We start from the raw sequence: 12,309 nt of genomic DNA on the forward strand, positions 1-12,309 counted from the left end.
TATATGTATACGTATAGCTCATTCACTTTGTTATATAGCAGCAACAAACACAACAATGTAAAGCAATTATACTCCAATAAAGATGTTTAAAAAAAAGAATATAAGCACTTCTGTTCAAGACATTATTACAAGAGTGACAAGGCAAAACAGAGTAAGAGATGATAATTGCAATAGATATTTCTGACAAAGGATCATATTTAGAGTATATAAAGACTTCGAAAAATTAATGATCATAAAATGAATAACCTAATAGAAAAATGGGCAGAAGACTTGAACAGGTGCTCAACGATTTGCTCAACATTGTTAGTTATCAGAAAAACCACAAATTAAAACCATAATAAGATATCATTATACATCTAGCAGAATGGCCAAAAATTAAAAGCCAGACAATACCAAGTGTTGGTGATGATGTGGAATAACTGGAACCCTCATACACTGCTGGTGAAAGTGTAAATTGGTACAAACACTTTGAAAATTGAAGATTTCATTTAAAATGAGCATCCACGTCCTATAACCCAGCAATTGCATTTCATGATGTATATAATATGCACAACATAAAAGTGTACATATGTGCCCAAAATAACATGAATGAGAATGTTAACAGCAGCATTGTTTTTAATAGCCCCCAACTGGAAACTGCTCAAATTTCCCTCAAGAGTAGGATGGATAGATAAATTGTGATATAGTCAAATGTTAGAATACTATACAGCAATAAAAGTAACTATACTCTCCACAATAACAAGGATCATTTTAACAAATAAATTATATTATTCCATTCATATAAAGTTCATAGCAGGGCAGGAATAGAAACGCAGACATAGAGAACGGACGTGTGGACACTGGGTTGGGGGGGAGGCGAGGGTGAGATGAATTGGGAGATTAGGTTTGACATAAATACACTACCATGTGTAAAATAGATAGCTAGTGGGAACCTGCTGTATAGCACAGGGAGCTCAGCTGGGTGCTCTGTGATGACCTAGATGGGTGGGAAGGGGGAGGGGGAGGTCCAAGAGGGAGGTGATATATGTATACATATAGCTGATTCACTTCATTGTACAGCAGAAACTAACACAACATTGTAAAGCTATTATACTCCAATAAAAAAAGTTAAAAAAAATAAAATACAGAAAAAAAAAGAAGCAAAATGAATCATTAGGAGTCGGGATAGTAGTTACCTCTGGGAAGAAAACACTAAGTGGGAGGGGCACAAAGAAGGACTTCTGGAGTGCTGGTCATGCTTCATTTCTTGATCTGGGTGGTGTTGCCCAAGTGGGTTTACTTATGAAAATTCACTGAGATGCGCATGATTTGTGTACTTTTCTCCATGACAAACTTTAATACAAAGCTTACTAGAAAAGGAGGAAAGAGTGTGGACTCTGATGTCAAATTCCGGGTTTCATATTACAGCTTTACTCCTCACTAGTCAAGATCCTTGGGAAAGTTGTCTAACCTTTCTTTGTCTCAGGTTACACATCTGTGAAAGGAAGATTATACAATTACCTTCCTCACACACTGTTAGGAGGATAAATCTGACAATGCATACCAAGCTCATAGAACAGTACTAGGCACGTGTTTAGCATTCAATAAATGTCAGCTGTTGTCATTCTTATCATTAACTCTCTGGAAGACCAACTGATAAATATTATCTTAAAATGTCACTGGATCCAAGGTAAGAATAATTAGAATAACACAGAAAATCATCTGATATTTTTATTTGGCTTCATTATTTTTTGACTCCTTGACCTTCAAACTAGGGAGTTTCTCAGAAAAACCAACAAGGACAACTCCCAAAGCAAAAAGAAAATTCATTTGAAAACCATGATGTAGGCCCAACTAATATAAATATTATTGCTGTGAAGGACATCTGTAAGTAGGTAAAGTGCTGGAGAAGGAAAAAAAAAGATCAGGTTACAATTATATAAGGCATGAATTCTTATTTTAAAAAGGTTAGTAACACAATGCTCACACCTCAAGATGAAAGGAATTAGTCAATTTATCCTTGTGTGCAACGGGGCATGGTTTTCTACAGTGTAGATTTTTTTATTCATTAATAACATTAAAAAAAATTATCCCTCTGGCTACTAGGTTTTCTACTTCAGTATGTGATCCAATATTTAAAATGGTTTCTACTCTACTTTCATGTTAACACTTTATCTCACTTATATACAAATTCATGCTATGTTTGCTTTTATTTCTGAAATTAGGTCAGAAAATTCAAATCCCAAATACTTATATTAGGTTAGGAAACTCAAACCAGAACTTGGACCTTTATCAATATTGTACTCAATTTAGTACTTTTAAACTAACGGATCCAACTGCAGAGCTCTTGAAATACTGATGTCCTTATTCAAGATTAGGAAGTTTAGTGTTATGTTTCTACACTTCCATGAAAGTCTTAGAATAGAAAGAGCTTTCAGCTTCATGCAGGTCAATCTTCTATCATCTGCACTGTGTTACAGCTGTGCTGGCTTCAAGAGAGCTTATTTTTATGTGTTTCCTTTTCAGTCAGTTCTTACTTTCTAAGCTGAAAACTTCAAGAAAATGGGACCATGTCTATCTTGTTAATGATTATATTACCAGTGTTCCGGACAGTGCCTGGAACATAAGTGTTGAAAGAATGTAAGAATGTATCAGTGAAAGAATGTAAGAATGGGAACCACTGGATATAAATTCTCAAACAGCACATGACTCAGAAATAATCAATTAAAAATATAAAAGCATAATAATTAGGATTTTGAGTTATTAAGATTGATTTGTATGGTCTGGGCTTTAATTGTAGGAAAAACAAATAAATTACTCCAAACGGTTCACAGATGTGGGATTTTCTTCATGCTCTAATCTCTTTAATGTGACCCAAATGAGAGACTTGATGTGAAACGATCCACCAAAGGCAGATGACCTTGGCTCGCTATGGAGAAGAGCTGAGAGAGCAGCTTTTGCCTCCTATCCCAAGTATGCTGGTGTCAGTGTGGACAGATAAAGGAAGGGTGGCTTTCTGAGGAATGATTCCTCAAGGTGGGCTCTGGCAGCGTGGGGCAGAAGGTGGGGACCTTCTTTGCGAGGCTCCTTTGGAACTATCACTTACAATAGAAGGAAAAGGTAGTCATGCCCGTCAGAAGGATTTTCTGAACAAGGGCTGTAATGAAAGGTTTTTTTTTTTCTCCCCATAAATTAGGATGTCTTGACCATCCTGACCATCCCAATTCTGGGCTATTTTGTTTAACCTGGTTTTGTTAAACCAGGTTTAACCATTTTTCTTGCAAAAATGATTTTGGAATTAGGTCATGACATAGGTTCTTCTGATGTCCTAGGTATTCCCAACTTTTCCAATAACATGACAAATTTGCTTATGACCATTCAACCCCTCCATTTTCTTTCCCATTTCCTTCTCCATTTGGGAGAGAGAATGAAGCACTTTTCAAAAATAAGAAAAAAAACTAGTCAAAAGGGTCAGTGTTTTGAATCTTTTTTTTTTTTCTGGTTTGGCCGGTATCTTAGTTCCCTGACTCCAACCTGTGCTCTCAGCAGTGGAAGCATGGTGTCCTAACCACTGGACCGCCAGGGAATGCCCCTGTTGAATATTTTTTTATAGGACATAAGAACAAGAAAGCTTGTGTAACTAACAATTAATTTAATTAATTTTTAAGTCCAGTAATACAGAGGTATGGAAAGAATTGTTAATCTTCTCTCGTATTACCTCTCATTCCACCGCCTGTGAGATAGACATAGTTAACAGTTTAGAATGTATATATCCTTCTATATATTTTTCCATGCTCATAGAAAAAATATTTATTACATATATAGTTTTCCCATTTCTTAAAAGAAGGAGAGGACCCTATTGACATTTCTCTGCAACTTTTTTCCCACTTAATATAACATGGAAAGCCTTCCAGGTTCACATATAAAATTGTAGCAGTGTTTTAAGAGCCAAATAATGCTACTATGATAACTAGTAATGAATATACCATGTAATAATAATACTAGTAATAATACTAGTATGGATATACCATGATTTATTCAACCATTCCCCTATTAATGGATATTCAGGTTGATTCCAGATTTTGGCCACTGTCGATGATGTTGTAATAACCCTATATGTGTACTCCAGCATACACACACCCGGCCTCAGGCAGGAGGGCTTTCCCTTTTTCAGGATCGATTCCCAATGTGACATTGCTGGATCAAAAGTTAAGTGCATTTTGCATTTCACAGATGGTATTAGATTACTTTACAAAAAGATTGTAGCAATTCACATACTCGTCAGCAATTAATAACAGTGTTACTGATCATTCAAGGTTAAAAAATAGTCTCATTATTCTTTATTTTTTTAACTGTGAAATACACCATACCTGCAAGAGAAAATTTATAATACATATGTGCTGTTAAAAGAATTATTTTAAACACCTGTGTAACCACTCTGCCACTTACTACTAATATTTTATTTGACAAATAAATGATGCAACAAATAGTTCATTACCAACATTTTAACATCCCAAATGTGCTTTAGCACCATGCCCCATCCTCCCTGGTGGAGATAACACTACTCTGATTTGTTTTCTATTCATTGTATTTCTTCATATTTTACCATATGTGTATATCCATACATAGTATATTGTTTAGTTTTGCATGATTTTGAATTTAATACACACGGAGGAAGTTTGTACGCCTTCTATGACTTGCTTATTCTGCTCAACATTATGTTTGTGCTATTCATTCCTGCTGATGTGTGTAACTAGTTCACTGATTTTTGCTGTTTTATTCCGTTGGATGAATATGCCACACTTTATTTATCCTTTCTCAAATCAGTGGACGTTTTGGCTGTTTATACATTTTTTGCCATTATAAACATAGGCACTGAGAACAATCTTGCCAATGTTTCCCGCTATGTATTTGCAAGAATATTTCTACAGTAATTGTTCTCAAACTTTTTGGTCAGGAACCCTCCACACTTGTAAAAATTATTGAAAACCTCAAGTTGACAGGTATTTATGTCAGTTATATTTATAGCTATTTACTGTATTTGAAATTAAAGCAGACATTTAAAAATATTATTAATTCATTTAAAATAACAATAATAAACACATTACATATGAACATAAATATTTTTATTTACGAAAATCTGTATTTTCCAAAATAAAAATACTTAGCAAGAAGAGTGGCATGGTTATACAGTTTTGTAAAACTTTTTAATGTCTGGCTTAATTAAATACAGCTAGTTTCTCTTCTCTGCTTTTGCATCAGTCTTTTGCTATACATTGTTTTTATTGAAGTGTATGAAGAAAATCTAATCTCACACAGATATGAAGTTGGAAAAGAGAGCACTATTTGAATAGCCTTTTCAGATAATTGTAGATAATCTTGTTGGGATGGTACAACAAAACTTGACAAGCAGTGGCTTCTTAAAAGCTAGTTGTTTTATAGAATTTGAAATTGTATAAATGAACATTTTATACTCTTTTACATTAAAACTCACTGTCTGTCTTGTACTTTGAATGAGTATTTTACCCATGCAAGATTTTATAACATCATACATTGGTCAAAATATTGGTTAACTGTGGGTTCTTCTAACATGAAATTCTTCTCAATGATGACACATTTTACTATACAAAATTGTAAAAATCACATTTATTAATATTACTACCAATCTCATCAGCAGCGCTGCAACGAGGGTGAGGGAAATGAGGCACCTCTGGGGTGCAGAATTAAGGAGGAACTCACTGTCAGGGTTGTGCAAGTGCCACCCCTGTACTTGTTTGACTCTGAAAGTGAGTACCTCCTTGAGAGTGAGGTGCCTTGCTGCGAGTGTCTCTTTAAATTTTGTGCCCTAGGCACCTACCTCACTTGCTTCACGCTAGTCATGGTCCTACTCATCAGAAAAGGTCTTTAAACTGTTAAGGCCACAGTGGTTGACACATTTCCAAAATTCTAAAATTTCTTGAAGGCTTGAATTTTACCATTGGTGACAAATACTTTCAGGTGTTTACCTTACACGGACAAGTTCACTTTGTTCATTTTTGAGAAGATGTCTGCTAAATCCCTGAGTCTGAATAACATAGCTTGTCTGTGAGTCACACTTTCAAGTGAAATTGGTATTCCGTGAAAAAAAAAAAAGGGTAGTTCAGCTTGCAATAGAAATAATCCCATAAGCGCTTTTCCTTGAGATAGTCATCCTGCTTTGGTATTCTGAGGAAGTGCTTTTTGCTTACTTTCTGTTTTGTCACACAGCCTATTAGAAAGACATGTACTCAAAGGTCAAGTTTAATAACTCATAATTTTTTACTTCGCATCAAGGGCATTCTTTAATAAAACTGCCTTTGTATTTTTATTTTATTTTATTTTTATTGAGATAACATTGGTTTATAAAATTATATGTTTCAAGTGTTGATTATATTTCTACTTCTGTATACCCTATAGTGTGCTCACCACCAAAAATTTTGTTTCCATCCATCACCATACAGTTGATCCCCTTATACTCATTTAAGTGTACAGTTCAGTGACATTAGGTACATTCACACTGCTGTACAACCATCACTGCCATCCCTCTTCAGAACTCTTTTCCTCCTGCAAAACTGAAATTCTCTACCCAGTAAGCAATAGCTCCCTATTCCCTCCTCCTACCATAGACCTTGGCAACCACCACTCTACTTTCTAAGTCAATGAATTTGACTCCTTTAGGTACCTCATAAAACTGGACACATACAGTACTTTTCCTTTTGTGACTGATTTACTTTACTTAGCATAACATCCTCAAAGTTCATGCATGTTGTAGGATGTGTGAGAATCTCCTTCCTTTTTAAGGTGGAATAATATTCCATTGTATGGATATACCACCTCTTGTTCATGTATTCGTCCATCAGCGGACACTTGTGTTGGTTCCACCTTTTGGCGACTGTGAATAATGTTGCCATGAACGTGGGTGTGCAGCATTCAATTTGAGACTTTGCCTTCAGTTCTTTTGGACGTATACCAAGAAGTGGAATTTCTGGATCATATAGTAATTCAATTTTTAATTTTTTGAGGAACTGCTATACTGTTTTCTATAGCACCTGCACCATTTTACATTCCCACCAACAGTGAACAAGTGTTTAAGTTTCTCCACATCCTTGCCAACACTTTTTATTTCTTGCTTTTTTTTTTTTTTTTTTGATAGTAGCTATGCTAGTGATTGTGAGGTGGTTTCTTCTTTGGGTTTTGATTTGCATTCTCCTAATGATTAGTGATGTTGAGCCTATTTTCAGAGTCATTGGCCATTTGCGTATTTTCTTTGGAGCAATGTCTATTCAGGTCCTTTGCCCATCAGGCTGTTTTTTTTTTCTTATTTACCTTTTTAAAGCCAATGATTTATTATGAATAAGTTTTATTTTATTTTAGATATTATTTATTATTTAGATGTTATTTTTAAATAAGTTTTACATGAAATTTAAACATTTTAAAACGTTTCAAAAACAATTTTCTATGCTTTGTAAAACAAGACAGCAAAGTATATTTATTGTTGTGTGTGCATCGGTGCTGGGAACATTTTGAAATTTCAGAATAATGATTTATTGGATTATAAAGGATAACCGAAGATAGTAAGAGCACAGTAGAAGTTCAGGGATTAAGTTGAGTTAATCTCTGAAAATGCACACTTTTATATCCTAAACCTTCTAGATTAGAACATTTAGAAAACACAAGAATACACAAGCATGCATTCTATTAGTTATAAGAGCAACCGTGTCCTCACACGTGATGAAGTCCCTTGAAAACACCACAGTACATTCATGAGATAAGGACAGTGATAAAGACAGTAGTATTATAAAAACAGTTTTGAATTTACAAACCCCCCGAAAGTGTCTCACGGACCTTCAGGGTTACCTGGAACACACCTTGAGAAACACTTTTCTAGGTTATCTCCCTAGAAATGGAGTTTATATTTTGTATGCATGCGCCTCTTCAGCTTCACTAGATGATGCCATTTTTTTCCCAACTCCTGCATCATATAAAATATTTTTCTAAATTTTCTTCTCATGCCTTATAGTTTTTTTACATTTACATCTGTAATTCATTTGGATTTTTTTGTTGTTGTATATATACAATGAAGTAGAAGTTTAAATTTGTTTTCCTCTAGCTGGATATCCAATTATATAAGTATTATTTGTTAGAGTGTCAGTCTTTTCCCATGGCATCAAAGTGCCATCTTTATTCCATCTAAGCTGAGATTCCTAGAAACATGTAATTTCAATATTCCTCAGTACAAATATTCACTTCAGTACCTGGAAGAGAGCAAATCAGATCATTTTGGGAAAGCAAATGATACCAAGTTGATACTTGTTTATGAGTTAAGTGCCAATTCACCAAAGGCTAGAGTGAGATTACCAGAGGCTTAATATGTACTTTTGGGACTTCCTTGGTGGTCCGGTGATACCTTCCAATGCAAGGGACATGGGTTCGATCCCTAGTTGGGGAACTAAGATCCCACATGCCATGGGCCAACTAAGCCCAAGTGCCACAACTACAGAGTCCACGCACCCTGGAGGCCGAGCACCACAACTAGAGAGAGAAAACCCTATGCCACAACTAGAGAGAAGCCCATGCACCTCAATGAAAAATCCTCAACGAAGATCCCATGTGCTGCAGCTAAGACCCGATGCAGCCAAAAGAAAATAAGGAAAATAAATAAATTAAATAAATAAATATTTTTTAAAATGTACTTTTATTTTAAAAGGAAAAAGAGAAAGAAAAAATCTGTCTCCCACTAGTGTTACAAACGATGATTTTCATGTTAAATTTGACTTACAACTTTTTAGAAAGGAAGGAAAAAATTATAGTGAAAACATGGAATGATATAAATTCTCAGCAAGGTAGAATTTTTAATCTATTTGCTACTTTAAAAGGGAAAAGTTCTAGTAATTGGTTTTATGAAAATTATATATATTTACATATATACATACATATAATTTTACATATACATCTGTAAAATTTTCCCCCTACTGGAACAATGATCTAGGTTCAAATCCTGGGTCTGTTATTTACAGGTCATGTGACTATATAAATTACTTAGCTTTCTTGAAACTCAAATTCTAATAGTTAATTGTGATGAAAGCCAATTATAATGGCTTCAGTAAAACCTCCCTGTGCTAAATCTTGTCATCACAAATGTTAGATGAGGTCCTTAATCATGCCATTCTTTAGAAATTCTCAGTATCCGGCCTTTTGATCCAGCAATGAGTTAACTATGCTACCCCCTGCATCAATGTGCAGAGGCAAGTGAATGCTGACAGCTCTACCCACCAAATCCAAGGACGGGAAGTTAGTCTCCAAATGCTTTCCCAAATTGTTCGGCTACTACTAGAGAAGCAATTGTCTCACCAGTGGAGTGATCACTCTTGGAAGCAACACACGCTTATAAGATCCTGTATGAAGGAGCAACCCTTTCAAGGAAATCCCTAGGGATGGATTATTTTCCCAACAAGTAGAGACCAAGTGGCGGCTTTTCAATGATTGGGAGACATTTGGCAGAACAAAAACTTGGAAGTTGTGGTTCGCAAGGGTATGTGCAAATCTCAGCATAATAGGTCCTAGCCTAGGTATCTGGAGGTTAGCGTGACTGCAAGGATAATTGTTTTGTGGGTGAAAATACAAAGATATATATCTTAGCAACACATAGGAGCTCTGGAGGGAAAATCAGGCTAAACCCTGAAATGGCACAACCCTGAATGTTGATGTCATTTCTAAAGAACACTTTAGTACTCTCTCTAAAAATACAAGTGCTTACAGGAAAGTTACATGAATACAACTCTCTCTCATTTGCTCCTGGCATGTTATTGAACTAATGCCCCTGTTTAGGAGCCTAAGTATCTTTGAATGTCTGACGAAAATAGAGATTTCCAAGTATTAGGAGGGAGAAGTTAGCTCTGTGGTAATAACTGCTGTTTCGAACTTAATTATGTCCACGTTTTATTCATTGTTAAGTTTCATTACAAACTGTGCAGTGGTAAATTGGAGAACAAAATTCAACAGCAGACTGCTTTAGGGCTGTGTTTTACTGTGGTCCAACAAAAAATGATATTTACATGTTATATTATGCCAGTGTCATACATTGTCTCACAGGGATCACTTTTCATGGATATCCTTTTCATTTTTGGTGTTACTTACAAAATTGGGAGTGGGGGATCATTTGTCTATGGAAAGTTGACTTTGTTTACATAGCCTCCTCAATTTTAGGTAGAGTAAATGTATATTCCTGCCAATCATAACATTCTCTTCCCATCACTTAAATGCTTTGCAATTTTCTATAAGCAGCTTCATATGTACCCTTACTTTGTGATTTAGCAAATTTTGCACATAGCAGTTAGAACTGGCAGGCCATTTTATATAATAAAGTGTTACTTAGTACTTACAAAAATATCAGAGGGTAGGAGAGAAGAGTGTTTAACCTCTGAAAAAATGGGGTTGGCAAAATATTTGAGAATTTTATTGTTAATATGTTTGGCTTGTCCAATATTTGTAATAGAGGTTCCATTTAAGCTCCTATTTTTCCTACAATTTAAGGAAAGCACAAAGAACTCCAGGCATTCTTACCTCTGCTGGAATTTTATTGAGGGGGTCAGGGAAGTCAGGGAAGGGTCACTGCCTCCAGTCCTGTACTGTTCAGAAGATGGTACACAGAGATTATTTAATATGTTTTCTCTCTTACTCCATATCAGCTTCTACTGACCACCTGTGTTTTTAACATGGAAGATTTGTTGTCTGGCCCTAGAAAAGAAGACAGTCTTAGGTGTGGACAGTCATTCTTCTATGTGTTTATTAATCGCAGAATAGGGAAGAATGGTGCTGGGCTTTGGAAGTCCTTTATTGAGTTTGACAGCCAATGTTACATCAGAAAACAGGCAGAAGAATCATGAGGTTATATGTTGTAACTAACATCAAGAAGGGCCTCCTATCTCTTGTTCTAAGTTTATTTATTTATTTTTTGGTAAAAAGCTCCTTCCAATATATATATATATATATATATATATATATATATATATATATATATATATATATATATATATATATATATATATATATATATATATATATATATCTGAATTCTCCAAAGTCTTGAAAAATAATGTGTCTCTACTAAATTATTTTTTAAAGATTCTGCAAAGGGAAGGAATTACATCTCACACTACTGAGTAAAGTAAACCTTTATAAAAATTCTTGTTACATTGGTCTCTCCTGAAAGTCTTAGTAGTAGCTTGTTAGTACTTTTCTGTATCTTTCTCTCAAAACTCTAGTTAATGCATAGTCTGTTTCTTTTTCTCTCTCTTTGCAGATTTTTCCTTCTTAGGGCAGTATGATGTCCCTTCCTATGTATGTTAATCTACTCCCTGCTTCTAGTGCCTTCAATTCTGCAGTTCTACTTATTACTACAATTGTTAAAACAGAGACTCAAGTCCTATAGCACGTCACGCACAGAGAATGCTTTCTTCTTGGCAGTAGGGTGGAGCGAATGCTTCTATTTTAATTTAATTTCATCCTTGTCACATGTATTGCTGGGAAACACACAGTAGATGCCTCCTGGAGGATGGCCTCATATACTACAGACAGCTCGTAGATCAAGAATCGTCCAGCACTAGGAAAGCTAATACCTAAAGTTTGCCTGCCATGATCAAAAGTTTTATAAAAGTATAGCAAGTTAACAGAAACCCCTGATGTTATTTGGAAATACTTAAATCTATACCAGATTTTCAGATGTAGAATGAAAGTATTACAATTAGGGGAAAACCAGAGAAAATGTAGAGTTTAGGTAAAAATGAGGCAATAATTGGAGTTTTGCACTTGGTTTCATTGACTGCCAACAAGCCAAATGGTGCACAATGAAATCCGTAAAACATGTTGCCAAATCTCTGGTCAGTTAAAACTGCTGTGCTTCATTCTTCTCTGGTAAAAATGTCTTCATTTTGGCCATGTGATATTATTTGTCTCATCTGGTTTCTTGGAGACTGAAGGCCCCTTGTTAACTGTACTAATAAATAGAAGAGTCACAAAGACATTGGGGGAAACCACACAGCAACACCACCCGCTGAGGTCACCGTGGGAGTGATGACCAGTGACTGGAGGCTCCACTGACAGTACAAGAATAAAGGAATGGGAAGCTGCTTTAGGGTAAAATCTAACTTGCAGGCTGGCTAGGATTCTGAGAAGAGGCAGTTTGATGCAGTAGAGGGTGCTTTGGAATCATTTGTGACCATTTGACCTCAGGTAATTTGCCTGACGTGGTCTCAAGTGATTCCAAATTACTGGTTCTCTGAGCTAGTTTTCTCCTCTTTAAACATTCTAATG

Source organism: Balaenoptera physalus (genome assembly GCF_965194825.1).
Source record: "Balaenoptera physalus genome assembly, chromosome: 7".
Lineage (NCBI taxonomy): Eukaryota > Metazoa > Chordata > Mammalia > Artiodactyla > Balaenopteridae > Balaenoptera > Balaenoptera physalus.